Below are 16,862 nucleotides of genomic sequence, written 5' to 3'. Positions count from 1 at the left end.
ACATTTTTCAAAAGTGTGGGCGTGGCAGTTTTGGGCGGTTTGTGGGCGTTAGAGTGGGCGTGGCAACATGAATCGACAAACTTGCGCTGCTTCTATGTCTCTGGAGTCTGTCTGCTTAATCTCAACTTTCTAGCTTTTGTAGTTCCTGAGATCTCGACGTTCATACGGACGGACAGACGGACGGACAGACGGCCATGGCCAGATCGACTCGGATATTGATCCTGATCAAAAATATATATACTTTATATGGTCGAATCTAGTATACCCTTTTACTCTACGAGTAACGGGTATAATAAAATATAAAGTGGTGTTTGGTGACTTTTAAAAATCACGCAAAGAAACACTCTATATATGAATGGTTACAAATACCGCTTACTCAGCTAGTGAAAGTGCGAAGGTAACGAGTTACGGGTATAATATTTCAAACTTTGGGAAACAAATCAAAACATTTAAAGTTAGGTCCATAATTCCTTACCCAAATAACTAATTCCCAACTTTTATTATTACGAATTGCTCTTATACATTTATGACTTATAAAAACAAATATACAAACGAATAGGTATATAATTCCTTACCCAAATAATTCATTTCCAACTTCCATTACTATGAATTGCTTCTTTATAAGTATGAATTAGAAAAACAACTTTACGAACGAATTTTAACTAACTAATGTGGAATTTATTAGGTTATAAAAAGGTATAGAAAATGTAAAGTTTAAGGAACCATACGGCTTTGAGAATCTTATGACATCAAAGCTTTCAACATTTTCCTTATCAAGCCCTGTTTGGATTCATTTCAGTTGTATAAAAAAAAATTTTTCCAGTGTTACAGAATCTGCATTGAAATTGAATATAACGGAGCAGTTAGCGTTATTAAGGGAAAGACTAACAAATAAAAGTTTACGGCAAAAACCGTGAAGCATCAAAGCGAAACTTTTGCCGATAACATAGCCGATAGGAGATTTTGTTGCGGCTGTGCTGGTGGACAATATAAGAGTCCATTAGAAGATCGTCGAGGTGTCGAATGACAAGCTGGAGTACAATTTCATGACAACGTTTTTCGTTGGTTTGTGTCGGAATAGTTTTCACTTTACTCAGAAGGTACCGCCGATTGAACAGGAGGCGCCGAATGTGCTAAGTATCTGTAATGTTGTCGAAACCGATATTTAAATCCACACTTCCCCGCAGTTCCAGACCGCTCGATTGGCCGAGCGGAAGATTGCGCCCAAGGAGAGGATGATATCATTTAAATACCATCGCAGTCGATACTTTATACTTAAAAGCGAAGCGATTCAACTCGCAAATCGACGTTGAATTTGGCAAGGAGAGTCGTCAAAAAAAAAATGTGGATCAAACAGAGTCTGCGCTGATTTCACTGTTTAAGCCAATTTCCATATTTATACATACCTGTTGACCGGTTGTAATCTTCTCGTTGTACCCAAGGTCATAAAGCATGAGATTATAAATAAAGCCTATGCAGATGGACGATGCACAGCCTCCTTATCCCGCACATGAAACAAAAGATGTGACAGGCTAACGCCACATGCATAAAGTGCATAATGATTACGAAGATTGGTAAGCAGGAGGGTTACCTGCTTTGGAACGACAAATGAGGTCAACCGTTACAAACGCTGCATCTGGATTACCTAGGCCCAACGGATTCTCAAATGTTTGTTCAACTACACAAAAAGCACCATGTTTCTTACCAATGTGCGGATCAAAATTACAGACAAGACAAAATTGGAACTAGAAGAAAGAAAAGACAAGGGAGACTTTGAGAAAGAGAGACAAGACAAGCGCCACGAAGCTAGAATGCAGATACCAGAAGCCCTGGATGTCTACAAACACAATTGTAACAAAAGGAGAAAAAAGGAGGCCACCAACGCTGTTTGTCGCCGGTAGGAAACTGTCTAATCTTTTTCCTGGACCATACGAAATTGATAAAGTGAAACGATGTGGCCGCTGTGACGTCAAGAAGGCTGCCGAGTTTAAAGGTTAAAATTATATCTCCACAAGCGTAAATAACATTATGTTATGAAGATGTGTGGCAGCAAATGAAAATTTGTTGTGGTCTGAGACAGACAACGAGGAGTAGGATGACCAAACTTAAGCAAGCGGTATATCTTATAACCATTTGGTGAACTAAGAACTTAAACTGTCCATTTCTGAATTATAAATAAAAAACAAACTATGTATCGAACTGTTTTTGTTGGTCTGCTTAAAGAAGAATCCAGTCAGTGAGAAATCAGTCAGCGAGCGTCAGAAGCGTAAGTACAAGGATAATCAATGCAAGTGTCTGAGCAGTGCACCGCGGAGATCCACAGGTTGAGGATAAGGAGAAGAAGAATTCAAGGACGTGGCGTGGTTAAAAGGATATGTGGAGTCAGTGGTTGGTGTCCTACGACAGGAGCAGTCCGGGTTTTTGCTATGGTTGTTCTGGGAAGATCTCTGGCTTTACTTAACGGACGACACACCTTGCGGCCCCGCCACCATAATATCCCAGGTCTCATTAAGCCTGCATGCTAAAGCCAACGACGGTTTTTAATAAATTTTTAAATAACTGTATTTGCATACCTAATTATCATAACACCATTTCGCTTTGCGAGTGAATCTATTCTCACTTGTGCACAAATTTAAACAAATGTATTTATTTATTTACCATTGGAGTTATTGGGTTGTTTTGTTTATGTGCTTTGCTTACTCTCTTTAGTGCGTTGTCCGTGGTGTTGTTTGGTGTTATTATATCCGTTACTCGTAGAGTAAAATTGTATACTAGATTTATTAAAAAGTATGTAACAGGCAGAAGGAAGCGTTTCCGACCAAATAAAGTATATATATTCTTGATCAGGATCAATAGCCGAGATGATCTGGCCATGTCCGTCTGTCCGTCCGTATGAACGTCGAGATCACAGGAACTACAAAAGCTAGAAAGTTGAGATTAAGCATACAGACTCCAGAGACATAGAAGCAGTTTGTCGATTCATATTGCCACGCCCACTCTGACGCCCACAAACCGCCCAAAACTGCCACGCTCACACTTTTGAAAAATAATTTGATATTTTTTCATTTTTGTATTGGTTTTTTAAGTTTCTATCGATTTGCAAAACGATTTGCATATCGATTTTGCCACGCCCACTCTAACGCCCACAAACCGCCCAAAGCTGCCACGCCAACACTTTTGAAAAATGATTTCATATTTTTTCATATTTGTATTGGTCTTGTAAATTTCTATCGATTTGCAAACAACTTTTTGCTACGGCCACAAACCGCCCAAAGCTGCCACGCCAACACTTTTGAAAAATTTTTAGATATTTTTTCATTTTTGTATGTCTTGTAAAATTCTATAGATTTGCCAAAAAAACTTTTTGCAAACAAACCGCCAAAAACTGTCAGTGTTAAAGACTCTCCTTCGCACTTCCACTAGCTGAGTTACGGGTATCAGATAATCGGGGAACTCGACTATAGCGTACTCTCTTGTTTTTGTATTCACAAAGTGCGCTGTGCATCCGCTCTCTCGCTGTCCCACACAAAACTGTTTATTTTGGCAGCCAAACTATTGATGACCTAGCTAAATGTCAAAGCCTAAGATACTGTTGAGATGCTTGTTTTAAAGGTGGCTTGATGGGATTGATCAGCAGTTTAAGCGTGGCTAGAGATTGTTTTCGTCGAGCTGAAGATCTCCTTTTCGCCAATAATCTCTAAAAGCCAATAACATAAAACACGATTTGATTTTAAGAAGGTAATTGTTGCGTCTGTGAGAATTAAATAAATGCAAGCGATCTGGATGCATAAGTATAGATTCAGTCGAATTTTTAAATTCAAGCTTAGAAAAACTATTAAGCTAAATGGAAGAAAAAAATTTAAAAATTCTAAGTAAGAAATTTCATGGAGAAAAATTTAAGCAAATGATTAAAAAGGAAGTGTTTTGAAAAGTTAAATGATTCCCAGCTTCTGAGCATTGATAGTTAGTGAATTTAATTGATGTATTGATTACTACAATTTCGCACGAAAGTATGGGAGACATTAAACTGTTGAACTATTAAAGATTATTTAAATCTATATTTAGAAAGCAATGTTTTAATTTTAGCAGATGCTTTTGGAAAATTTGCACCAAAATTTTTACGACCTGTTATAAAATTTTTATTTTTATATGATTTTGTTTCCACTATAAGTATATTTAAATTTAATTTGCGTTGCATACCAGTTGCTAATGCTTGTTTATATATCTTGCGTTTATCGTTAATTTCATTAGGAATCTTGTGACGATCTGTCAGTGCTCGTGTGGCTCAAGGATGGCAAGGATTCGTCTTAGATATTTTATTTGGTTCAGGTGGGGTTGCTGGAAGAGAATCGGACCGGGTCCCAGAGGAGAAGACGGGAGAATTACACAGTAATTGGATATCGGGCTTATATTAGTATGTAAGCAATGTGTTTACAGTCGTTTCAGGGTGGCTGCTGACCTCGTAGCGAGTTGGCCAGTTGGCTCGGGGTCTCGCCTCGTTCCTAGGGCCGTACAGCTCCACGACTGGTACGAATTGACGCTGGACTCCCGAGATGGCAGCTCAATAGTTGTCGGGTCACGCGACCGCTTGTTCCTCAAACGCCTGTGAACGGGAAACAACAGGGAAGAGGCCGTATTGGTCTACAAGGGGAATAGTTTGAGAGGCCGGTGGGGTCTACTAATTATGAGAAGAGTTTTAGAGGCCGGTCAGGTCTACCAATTATGAGAAGAGGTTTAGAGGCCGGTCAGGTCTACTAATTAAGGGGGAGAGTTTGAGAGACCGATCAGATCTACTCTAAGTGAGAAAAGTTTGAGAGACCGATCAGGTCTACTACAAATGAGAATAGTTAGAGAGGCCGGTCAGGTCTACTACAAATGAGAATAGTTAGAGAGGCCGGTCAGGTCTACTACAAATGAGAATTGTTTGAGAGGCCGGTCCGTTCTACTACAAATGAGAACAGTTTTAGAGGCCGGTCAGGTCTACTAATTATGAGAAGAGTTTTAGAGAACGGTCAGGTCTACTAATTATGAGAAGAGTTTAGAGGCCGGTCAGCTCTACTAATTATGAGAAGATGTTTTAGAGGCCGGTCAGGTCTACTACAAGGGGGAATAGTTTGAGAGGCCGGTGGGGTCTACTAATTACGAGAAGAGTCTTAGAGGCCGGTCAGGTCTACTAATTATAAGAAGAGGTTTAGAGGCCGGTCAGGTCTACTAATTAATGAAAAGAGTTTTAGTGGCTGGTCAGGTCTACTAATTATGAGAAGAGTTTTAAAGGCAGGTCAGGTCTACTAATTATGAGAAGTTTAGAGGTCGGTCAGGTCTACTAATTATGAGAATAGTTTGAGAGGCCGGCCCGTTCTACTACAAATGAGAACAGTTTTAGAGGCCGGTCAGGTCTACTAATTATGAGAAGAAGTTTAGAGCCCGGTCAGGTCTACTAATTATGAGAAGAGTTTTAGCGGCTGGTCAGGTCTACTAATTATGAGAAGAGTTTTAGTGGCTGGTCAGGTCTACTAATTATGAGAAGAGTTTAGAGGCCGGTCAGATCTACTAATTAGTGAGATGAGTTTTAGAGGCCGATCAGGTCTACTAATTAGTGAGATGAGTTTTAGAGGCCGATCAGGTCTACTACAAGGGGGAATAGTTTGAGAGGCCGCTAAGGTCTACTACAAATGAGAATAGTTTGAGAGGCCGGTGAGGTCTACTAATTAGTGAGAAGAGTTTTAGAACCCGATCAGGTCTACTACAAACTAAACACGGCCGGTGAACCGAGCCGGAGAATAAGACGTAATACGCAAGGACTACTGTGATTACGCCGTTTACCAGTCTCCTATGGCCGTCTCCTGAACTCCTTACCGCTGATCCTTGGCTGTTGGTCCGTTTCTGCTACCTCCTCCTAGTGGTCTTGTCGCCGATCGCTGGCCGAACTGAATGCCCTCCGGAGGGCTGTGGAGCGCCTTATATAGCTGTTTGGCGGAGGCTAGTATGCCCGAGTTACCATAACAGCGACAACCTTGTCTTTCATTACGAACTCGTCTCTACTCTGTTCATATCAAGGAACGGGATCATAAGCACCGACGAATATCAATACGTACACGTATACGTATGTATGTATAAATTAATTAGAATTCGGGTGGCCACAGGGGGATCCCTCGCTGCAGTCTCCGATGATGTGCCGGTTGGCTGATGGTGTCCCTCGCACAGGGGAAGAGGGTGATAAATCCACTTGGAGATTTATGACGATTACGTTGGGAAGATGACTGTCTTCCTTAATGCAACTGGCCTAGGGACTCAGATTGCTATGATCAATATATAAAATTAACGACAGAATGCCGGAGTTGTTGGTTCATGAGCGATGGCTCTTTATTTTATGAATGTCCAAAACGAACTGAACTTAAGGCTAACAAAATATGAAACTCATAGCGGCCACTCCAACGGGTAGTGTTTGCCGGCTATGCACGGGCTTCCGGCTACGAGACGTGTTCGATGGTTGTCAATCTCTTCCCTGAACTCCTTGATGAACTCCAAGTTTCGTTCACTCAGACGGTGAAGATACGGGAGGCTGAGGACATCTTGGGTGGCGGTGATGTTCAATAAGGGAAGACTTGCTGTCCCTGGAGCCCTCTTCTGGGTGTTATTGTGGTTGATGAAGAGTGTGTCATTTATAGTGGCCTGTTTGTCAAAGGTTATGAGGTGTGTGCCATGAGTCCAGATTTCTGTGCCGTTGTCCACTCGCACTTTGGCAGACCTGTCGTTGATGATAATGATTCCTTCATCTACGTAGGTTATCGGATGCAGGTCACTTTCTTGTACTCGGCAGTGTGCTACCCCACCTGCGTGCAGTTCTTTGGCGCACGAATTCTCTGAAGCTAGGCGGCAGAATGTGGCTCTCGGTGATTCGGAGCAGTTTTTGATGGCGTAAACTTCTCCGCTGCATTCGGCTATGACATTGTCTATGATCTGCAACATCGTTCCACCATGGGCAACTGGGAAAATAGTGATCTTCTTGCAGGCCAATTTAATTTTGGGGAATTTAATGATAAAGTGTAAAATGTTATGGGACTGTAAAATCTTTACAGACGAGACGGACAAAAGATCTCCTATTGGTGTGTCGGTGGGTTCCTCAAGCCAAACTGTTTTTAAGTCTTCGTGATCTAAAATGTTCGGACTAACAATGTTAATCCTGGCTAGGGTTATTGCAAGCATTAAATTTTGTAATTCCGCCATCAACATGCGGTTTCTAGCAAGCAGTGTTTCATATAGGTGTCCAGTGTCTATTTGTGAGGTTTTGGCTGATCTCAAAATTGAATTGACGGTAGAGGTAAGTTGATTAATTTGATTTTGGGTTTTGGTGTTAATTTGGATCTGTCTATTGCTAGACTCGACTAATTTAATTTCGGATAACCTGATTTTTTCTAAGTCGCTGGCATCTGGTGTCCCTGCTACAACCTTTAGCATAGATCCTAAGAAATCCAAGCTCCTAGCTACTCTGTGATGAACACCCAACGACTCTAACAAGTCCTGGAGGTGGGCGGTATCCACGCTCAGAAGCTTCTTCATATGGGATAGCAGAAACATGTCTATCATGTTGGTTGTCTCCTCTATTACGCGCCCATATTCTGAGAGGTTTGCTGTGTGCGTGACGTAAGCAAACTCCTCCCATACTAGGATTTCGCCATCTACAACGGGGATGTACCTGGCCTGTGAATAATCGGTAACGTGGGCCGACGCCAAGGACAGGAGTATGCAAAATGTTGGTCCGATCCTGTGAAATTAAACTTTAGCTATTTTTATGCTTATAGAGGGTTTTCCCACTACCGATAAAATGAACTTAAAACAACTATGCCAGTGGCTATGAACCTATAGTAAAAAACAAAGTGCGCCAAGCGGCTTGAAGGTGTAATAACTAATGAATATAAAAAATAAAGTGCGCCAGATGGCTTGAAGGTGTGATAAAAAATATAATATAAAAAATGAATATAAAAAATGAATAATAAAAAAACCATAAAGGACATTGTCGGTTATATCATTTAAGATTGTCCTTGTGGACCACCCTCCCCTTAATGAGGACCGTGGTCCCCAGGTCCGCTTCTACGGCTCTCTCCTCGCACAAGGATGTGAGTTTATTTCCCAGCCTTCTATTGGATTTAACCAATACCTTCTCGCCGACTTCGAATACTCTGTGTTGTCGGGAGGCGTTTCCCTGGTCCTGAGCGTGTTTTGTGCCTTAATGATTCTGTTCCGGACTTCCGTCTGTGGTTCATCTGGGTGCTCCTGCACGATGTCAACTGGTCGTTTGTCAAAGACAGAGTGAATTGACTTATTATATTTGGCGGTTGCCAACAAAATAATTTCCACAGTATCGGTTATGCCCTTGTCGATTTTTAGGCAACGAGCAAGCTCCAAAAGGGTGCTATGAAAGCGCTCCACTTGCCCATTTGACACGCCATGGAGTGGCGGTGCATTGGCAATGCTAACGCCAAAGTGATTGTCAAGCATGGTCGAGATAGTATGCGAATTTAATGAAGGTTCATTATCGCAGTAAACTATTCTAGCCCTAGGGAATAAATTCATAATCTGTAGTATGGCCGGTTTAAGGTCTTCGATTGTCCTAGAGTGGACATGTTGCACAATTGCGAACTTCGAAAACTTGTCAATGCAAGTGAGAAAATACTTTTTATCCGTAGAAAAAATGTCGATGTGCAGTAGTTCTCCCACATGAGAGGGGATCGGAGTCTCGCCTAGCTCATGGGTGCCTATCGTATTTGGCTTTCGCGCATGTTTTGCAGTTTGCTACGATTTCGGTAGCCAACTTGGTCATCTTCGGAAAGTAGTACTCGGAGAGTACCTGCTTAACGTTTTCTTGGGCCGACCTGTGGGCCCTATTGTGTTCTACGGTAAGAATTTCCCGTCTCTCAGGGACTGCAAAAATATCCGTTACACGGTTTTTGCAGTGCCAAAATTTGGTGGCTGGAAATCTCCGAACCAATTCGTCCTGTATTAGTGCCAGCGTGTGCAGGTCACAATGAATGGCGTTTACGCCCTTCGGAACGATTCAATCTGCGAGTTCATCAATCAATGACTCTTTGCAGGGGAAGTTAATCGCATGCCGTCTCTTGTTTCCAAAGAGGACGAAGCTGCGCTTTAACGGAAAGCGTGCCTCCTCCAGAGTTATCTGGTTCTGAAAGCAGTTTAGGGGCTTATCCGTCGTTTCGATAGTGTGCGTCAAGGAGAGCTCGCTGTGAATAGTGGCCACGCACGATTGAGCTTCTTGCTCCTCCATGACGTTAATTTGTTGCCGTGACAATGCATCGGCGACCAAGTTTTCTTTGCCGGGTTTGTAGAAAATACGCGCCCCTGATTCATCAAGGCGCGCTTTCCACCTTTTAATCTTTGAATTCGGATTGGATTCCGATACTGCAAAGGTTAGCGGCTGGTGGTCGGTAAAGATGTTGATGTCTTTAACCGCATACAGGTAATGCCGTAGCTTGGCCAAAGCCCAGACTATGGCTAAGAGTTCCCTCTCGTTGGTGGCGTAGTTAACCTCCCTGTCTTTCAATGTCCTTGAGGTCATTGTTATTGGGCGTCCCTCTTGGGACAATACTGCGCCAATGCCATGGGCCGAGGCATCTGTCGTTAGATCAAATGCCTTTTTGTAGTCGGCGTACCTTAGCATCACGTCGCCGGATGCCAAGATGTTTCGTAGTTTCTGGAACGCTTGTTGCTGCATCTCCGAGAACTGAACCTTGCTATTGCCGCGAAGTCCTTTATAAAACATCTGTAGTAGCTGGCTAGGCCTAGAAATGACCGTACCTCAAAAACACTTTTGGGTTCCGGAAATTCTTTTATAGCCTTAACCTTTTCTGGGTCTGTTGTAGCACCGTTACAAGTGACTATAAACCCAAGGAAGCTCACACTTTTCTTAAAAAAGCTGGATTTTTCTACCGATACCCTCATGTTAGCATCGTGCAGGCTCTTTAGAACCCAATCTACGTGCTTGATGTGAGAATTTTCGTCTTCGGAGTAGATAATTACGTCGTCAACGTAAACATAGCAGAACTTGCCGATTTGTTCCCGTAGGATGTCGTCGATTGTCCTCTGAAAAATGCTGCCTGCATTTTTGAGGCCAAACGGTAGTCTGCGAAATTCGTATTTTCCCCCATTCACAGAGAAAGAGGTTTTTTCCCTGTCGCGTTCTGCAAGAATGATTTGGTGATAGCCAGACTTGAGGTCCAGCGTGGAGAAATACTTCGCATTGCCTAGGTTGCTCAATATCATGTTAATATTTGACATGGGGTATTTATCGGGCACTGTTCTTTCGTTTAGCTTGCGGAAGTCGATAACTAGTCTCATTTTCCGATTGCCATGGTCATCGGTCCCTTTTTTATCTACAACCCATATCGGGTTGTTGTAAGGGGATACCGACTTCTGAATTATCCCGTTTTTGAGCAGATCTTCAATCTCTTTGTTGACGAAGTCCGCCGCCCCCATTGGGTACGGGTATAATTTTGCGTATATGGGCTCCTCACTAACTGTTCGGATGGTAGCTACCACCGATGTGTTATAGGGCAAAGCCTCGTTAGGGTTTGCAAAAGCCTTCTTCCTAGTCTTCAGCATTTCTAAGAACGCGTTTCTGACTAAGGGTGGCGCATCTGAGCAGTCCACTTCGGTAAAATTGACTTCGGGGCATGGGTGGAATTCAATTTTCTCTTCTCCATTGCCCCATCTGAGGTGGCCGGAGGCCAGACAAAGCGATGCCCCTGCCTGTTTAAGTAGGTCGAGGCCAATGATCGCGTCGAAGGAAGACAAATCAGGTAAAATGAAGAACGTGGCCTTCAAATCAAAAAGTGACACGAAGCATTTTTTCGTGATCGTGGTAACACCATGGAGTGAATGGATGGTGAATGGGGAATCGACGGGGCGAACGCCTTTTAAGCCTTTGTGAGGCCGGATAAAATTTTTTGACGCACCCGTGTCGATGAGGAACTTCATCTCTTTCCCCGCTACTCTTCGTCTGATTACGGGCAACAGGGATTTTCCCCTAAAAAATTAATCACTTCTAAATCATATTCAGAAATGGTGTCGTCGTCGACTTTGTCCGCCGCGCTGGAGGCTGTGGTTGCGTACGTGCCCTCGGCCTGATCTACGCTCTGAGCGATGTGATTAACCCTCTGTTTCCCGTTTTGGTAGGCCTGTGCCTGAGTAGATGGGTCAACCTCCATGGGTTCTAGTGTGTTTTCACGACGCCTGTCGTTCTGCGGAGCCGAGTGTACCTGAGCCTTAACCTGTTTAGTAAAGTGTGGGTTTTTTCCCCCGCTTACTTGGGAGTGCGCTTGGTAGGGCGTTTGTTGGCGTTCTTGCGCCATTGGGTATTGCTTCCTATCCCTATCCTCCAGGCTTTTTGCAAACGATGTTGCGAAGGTGTACCTTTCGTGGTTTGATTCCACTTCCTGAGCTAATGCCAACGCAGTTGGCATGTCCTTCGGCTTCGCCGAGAAGAGGCCATCGGAAAGACTGCGCTTGAGTACCGAAATAAATATATGGAGCGCATCATCCCGAAACTTGTCGCATAAGATTTTTGCCGCCGCCGTTTCATACGACATGGTGGCTTTAATGGTAAGCAAGGTGAGCTTTTTCTCGACCTCGTCGTAGTATTGTAATATAGTCAGGCTCCCCTGTCTGAGGGTGCCCATCTCCTGCTCGATGACGTGAATCGCGCGTTTGTCACTATATGTGAAATCGAGGCGATCTATGATCGCATCGAAATTCAATACAGTGCCGAACGAAGATAGCACCGCATCGGCAGGGCCTCTTATTTTACTTCTGATTATAACGACCGCCTGGTAGTGGCGTGAGCTATTTACATAATTTCTAAATATGTAATATGCGGCTACCGCCGCCTGTCGCCAAAAGACATATGTCTCTTGTGCTCCCGTAAATTCGGGGAAGCATTTTCCGGCATCCAGAGGCTCGTTGCACTCGACGTTGCCCGTGATATCAATGGGTTGCTATACCTTGATTATAGGGGCTGCCGCTTGTGTGGGTGCGATTTGCACCGCTGCAATTTGGGTAGCCAACTGTTGTATAGTTTGGCGCATTTCTTCTTCTCTGCGCATTGCTTCACCGGCCGCTTCTGCCAAGGCATGATTAACGGCGACCTGAATCACAACCTTAAGCTGATCTGGGTCCATGGTTCTAACTGAAGGGGGGTCAGCGGGTGCCCGTATTGGGGTGGAAGTGCGCGGGGGCCCTTCACTGTCGGAATCTGAGCCGCTAGCGTACCGTTTATTTTCCCTATATTGTGTAAACGGGGAGCTCATATGTGCTTAAGTTAAACTGCACTGGTATGCAATGCCCGCCCAGCTATTTTGCCCATGAAGGCAGCTGGCAATGCAAGAAGTACGCGGGGACGGGGCCGACGCCTTAACAACTATGTATGTGAGCTCAGTTGCCGCCTTTCCAAGTACCAACACTGGTAAGGTGAGGGGTGCGCGGGGACTGAGCCTCCGCCACGATAAACAAAGAAGCACCGGTAGGGTGAGGGGTGCGCGGGGACTGTAGCCGCCGCCTTTCCAACGATGTATAAAGCTGTTCGAACCAAGCCGTCGCCTCGCGGAGCAGCGGCAAGGTAGGGGGTATGCGGGAGCTGAGCTTCCGCCACTATAAACAAAGAAGCGAAGAATAAATAATTGAAATACAAATGCATGCGCGGCCGTATCGGTTTCACAGCGGTGGAGTGGGGACAATAAAAGATACAAAGTGGACTGCGAAGCTAATACCAAGAATTTCTACTCGAGCGATGTGATATACAAAACCGAATTAAATGTCAAATAAAAATTCAAATCTGGTATATTAAATTGTGAGAGCCTTGGCTCTGATATTTAGCCCCCGCAATATGTTAATTGTCTCACCAAAAATATTTGCAGTGTAACAGCATATAATGTCTGTTGGGTGCACAATGCGAAAAAAATTTAACTGCTCGGCGAAATAGCAATGCGCCGTAACACAAACTGTGAGCGAATTAAATTAAATTAGTTTTTTATACGCCGTATTTGCAAAGGATTATGATGTTAATTAAATTTTTTTCGCAGTGAAAATATGTGATAATATTATAATATTTATTTATTAAACAATGGGGTTTCGGGTAAATCTCCTCCACCGGATAAAAAATTGGAATTAAACATCAAACACCTATTAGTCGTCACATTCAATATTGAGATTTTTGAAAAACACTCTTCAGACTGGTTTATTTTAATATTTTAATACTGGCCTGAACTATGGAATATGTATCGAAGACGTAAAGGGTTTGACCAGCGGGCCCACTTACATGTTTTGTAATTATTTTCTTTATTATGTATGATATGGGCGGGTGCGTGTTTCCCGCTAGTTGGGCGCCAATTAATTAGAATTCGGGTGGCCACAGGGGGATCCCTCGCTGCAGTCTCCGATGATGTGCCGGTTGGCTGATGGTGTCCCTCGCACAGGGGAAGAGGCTGATAAATCCACTTGGAGATTTATGACTGTCTTCCTTAATGCAACTGGCCTAGGGACTCAGATTGCTATGATCAATATATAAAATTAACGACAGAATGCCGTAGTTGTTGGTTCATGAGCGATGGCTCTTTATTTTATGAATGTCCAAAACGAACTGAACTTAAGGCTAACAAAATATGAAACTCATAGCGGCCACTCCAACGGGTAGTGTTTGCCGGCTATGCACGGAGCGAGTCTTCGGACGATCGGTCGTAGCCGTCGCCCGGTTAACTTTAGTTAACTTATATACAAATAAAGAAAAGAAAATAAATATATACATATGTATGTATATGTGTAATTCAAATGTACAAAGTATTTAAGTGGTGCAAGAAGCGTAGTGCATCAACATACACATGTAAATATATTAAATAAAAGAAATTCATTTAAAATAAAGGGGGTATAATACAAAAATTATTGTGTATATAAGTTAACAACGAACTTCCAGGTTAGCATCAGCAAGCCTATTTTTATTCCTCCTATTAATATTAATCATTTTATTACCCATAATTTATTAATATTAAGCATTTAATATTATAATCATTACTCCACTCATGTATGGTCCACCCTAAATTGGGTCCACCCTAATTGGCCCGAGTGCTGAGCCAACATGTTGCGCCCTTATGGGCCGTGGCTTTGTCCAATTGGCTAGCAGCGATCGTATGACTTCTGCAAAATGTGCATGGTCAGCGGTCTGCCACGGGCATCCGGTCAGGCATGAGCTTTTGTTAGTTCTTAAGTTCAGTTCTGATTTTATATTCAATTAATAAAGAGCAAAAGCTCATATAACGAAACTCCGGCACTTAGCCGTTAAACCTTTTTATTACAAATATACCGGCTGAGTCTCAAGGCCAGCGGTATTGAAGGACAGTCTCCTTCCAACGTAATCATCCTATTTCATCATAGAAACAGGACGGCCAACCGGCCCCCCACTGGACAACCAGCAACAGCCAACCGGCTACCTACACTGGCAGACAACAGCGAGGGATATATTATTGCCTACCTCCCACTCCACTTAATAACTTATAATTGGCGTCATGTGGCTTGTAGTTGGTTTCGGTGAAATTGTGTGAGTCAGAGAACTGCAGCAAGCCACCGCCACCCTAAACACCGGGAGTCTCCGAACCCGGAGAAAGGTTCCTGTTACATTTGATGAAACCCAGCGCAATGCGTTTGATCACCTGCGTAACATCCTAGCATCAGAAGATGTCATTTTGACGTACCCCGATTTCAAATTACCATTTGACCTAACCACCGACGCTTCAGGCAGTGGTATAGGCGCGGTATTGTCCCAGAACAAGAGGCCCATCACCATGATCTCTCGTACGCTGAAAGACTGCGAACTGAACTACGCCACCAACGAAAGAGAATTGTTGGCGATAGTCTGGGCAATAGGCAAACTTCAAAATTACCTATACGGTACCAAAGAGGTAAGGATCTTTACAGATCACCAGCCCCTCACATACGCGGTATCCGAGAAAAACACCAACGCTAAAATTAAGCGATGGAAACCATTTATTGATGAGAACAACGGGAAAGTATTTTACACACCGGGAAAACAAAACCTGGTAGCGGACGCGCTATCTCGACAACCCCTGAACAACTTAGAGGCTGAGGCCCAGTCCGATGCAGCCACAGTGCATAGTGAGCTTTCCCTTTCGTACACTATAGAAACCACAGACAAACCTCTGAACTGCTTCAGAAACCAAATCATTTTGGAAGAAGCAAACCAACCGCTTCGGCGAGACTTCATAATCTTCGGAAATAGAACTCGCCATATCATTAACTTTAATGACAAAGACTCGCTTGTAGAATCCGTTAAAAAAATTGTCAACGCCAATGTCGTGAACGCGATTCACTGTGATTTCCCTACCCTGGCGCGTATTCAACATGCCTTGAGGCAGGAGTTCCCTGCGACAAAGTTTTGGCATTGTAAAGCCTTCGTCAGTGATATTACCAACGTCAATGAACAGCTTGAAATCACTAACACCGAGCACAATCGCGCCCATCGGGCTGCACAAGAGAACGCTAAACAAATCCTCCGGGATTATTACTTCCCGAATATGTCTAAACTAGCTAGCGAAGTGGTCGCAAATTGCAGAGTCTGCAATAAAGCCAAATACGACCGCCATCCTAAGAAACAGGAATTAGGAAATACCCCTATACCTTCATACGTTGGAGAAATGTTGCATATCGACATATTTTCCACTGACAGAAAACTCTTCTTAACCTGTATTGACAAATTGTCCAAATTCGCCATCGTACAACCCTTAGTTTCTAGGGCAATCATCGATGTACGAGCCCCTATTCTCCAATTGGTAAACTTCTACCCAAATATCAAAACCATATACTGCGACAACGAAGCCTCTTTCAACTCTGAGACAATCACGTCGTTGCTTAAAAACCAAAAAACCAAAAAACCAAAAATACAGCATCGATGTTGTCAATGCGCCACCGCTACACAGTAGCTCCAATGGCCAAATTGAAAGGTTTCACAGTACACTGGCAGAATTCGCCAGATGCCTCAAAATTGATAAGAAAATAGAGGATACTGTGGAATTGATCTCACGGGCTACGATAGAATACAACAGGTCGCTACATTCTGTCATAAAGTTTAGACCAGTGGAGGTTATCCACGCTGGCAATGACGAGATCATGTTAGCAATCAAAGATAGAATTGACAAGGCACAACAAGTTAACCTGGACAGAATTAACCCTTCTAGACAAAACCGAATCTTTGAAGTTGGTGAAAAGGTACACCTACGTAACAACAAAAGGTTAGGTAACAAATTGACTCCGCTTTATTCAGAGTCAGAGAAGCAGAGCGTGTGGAAGCAGATCTGGGAACATCTGTTCTCATTAGGGGGAGGGTGGTCCATAAGGACAATATCAAATAGGCATTTGATATTAAATACTCACCATTTGCTATAATTTCCACAGGCTTGCCGTAATATCCATCATACTTCTAACCACCGCAAGCGCGCGAGTTACCGACTTCTCGCATGCAAAATACATCCCGGTGTAAGACGGGAATGTATTAGTATGGGAACAGTATGGCCTGATTAGGCACTCGACAAATCTGTCTGAGTTTTCTAGCATAATTGACTCTACAGTCAGAATGCTTGAACTGTTCCCACAGTCCCACATGAGGAAACTTCTGGAAGTCGACATCAACCATGCCCAGAACATGCTGGATGAAATTACCGTGCACCGTAGAATGGCCAGGAGCCTGGATTTCCTGGGCTCGGCACTCAAGGTCGTGGCGGGTACGCCCGACGCGGAGGACCTCTTTAGAATCAAAACTAACGAAGCAGCCCTAATAGAGGCAAACA

The 16,862-nt window shown here is 43.4% G+C and overlaps 1 long non-coding RNA gene across 1 annotated transcript; it reads left to right on the top strand.

Annotated features, from left to right (window-relative positions):
- Positions 1 to 672: 672 nt before the first annotated feature.
- Positions 673 to 2,199, top strand: LOC120457488. Its single transcript, XR_005616976.1, has 2 exons — positions 673 to 1,100; positions 1,188 to 2,199. It is a non-coding gene; the product is annotated as an uncharacterized LOC120457488 (long non-coding RNA).
- The last annotated feature ends 14,663 nt before the right edge of the window (positions 2,200 to 16,862 follow it).

This window comes from Drosophila santomea, unplaced genomic scaffold (genome assembly GCF_016746245.2).
Source record: "Drosophila santomea strain STO CAGO 1482 unplaced genomic scaffold, Prin_Dsan_1.1 Segkk101_quiver_pilon_scaf, whole genome shotgun sequence".
Taxonomy (NCBI): domain Eukaryota; kingdom Metazoa; phylum Arthropoda; class Insecta; order Diptera; family Drosophilidae; genus Drosophila; species Drosophila santomea.
The sequence above is the reverse complement of the archived record's forward strand: the minus strand, read 5'-3'. Positions and strand labels throughout refer to the sequence as shown.